The sequence below is a fragment of the Egretta garzetta genome, unplaced genomic scaffold (assembly GCF_000687185.1).
Source record: "Egretta garzetta isolate BGI_Z169 unplaced genomic scaffold, ASM68718v1 scaffold154, whole genome shotgun sequence".
Lineage (NCBI taxonomy): Eukaryota > Metazoa > Chordata > Aves > Pelecaniformes > Ardeidae > Egretta > Egretta garzetta.
This window is the reverse complement of record NW_009259600.1, coordinates 8918149-8918804: the sequence shown is the minus strand read 5'-3', so window position 1 is coordinate 8918804 and position 656 is coordinate 8918149.

Sequence of the window (656 nt, the reverse complement as noted above, 5' to 3'; positions counted from 1 at the left end):
AAGAAATACTGCTGCTCACTGGTAAATTTTGATTTGAAGAAAAGGAGGAAAAAAACCCTTAACAACTGCTGCTTTATGTTTCAGTCCATCCTTTTTTCCTTTGCAGTAAAATAACAAGAGAAACTATCTGAAATAACAAGAGTCACTATTTACTGTCCTTTGAGAGAGCAGGTACTAGTAGTTGAAAAAAAAAATTCTTCAACAATTAATCATGTTAGACAGTAATGAACAGAGAGCGTTTATCTGAGCTGCAGTCACACAGGCATTCAGACTCAGCATTTCTGTGTACACTGCCATAAGCTGGCATGGGTACTGTCCTGGTTTCGGCTGGGATAGAGTTAATTTTCTTCATAGTAGCTAGCATAGTGCTGTGTTTTGGATTTAGTACCAGAAGAATGTTGACAACACACTGATGTTTTCAGCTGTTGCCAAGTAGTGCTGAGACTACTCAAGGACTTTTTGAGCTTCTCCTGCTCGGCCAGGTGCATAACAAGCTGGGAGTACAGCACAGCTAGCACAGCTAACCCAAACTGACCAAAGGGCTATTCCATACCATAGAACGTCATGCTCGGAGGGAGTTAGTCGGTCGGTCAGTTGCAGGGAGACTGCTCGCGGCTTGGGGAGTGATCTCTGCTCGGGGCGGGGTGGGCGTCGGT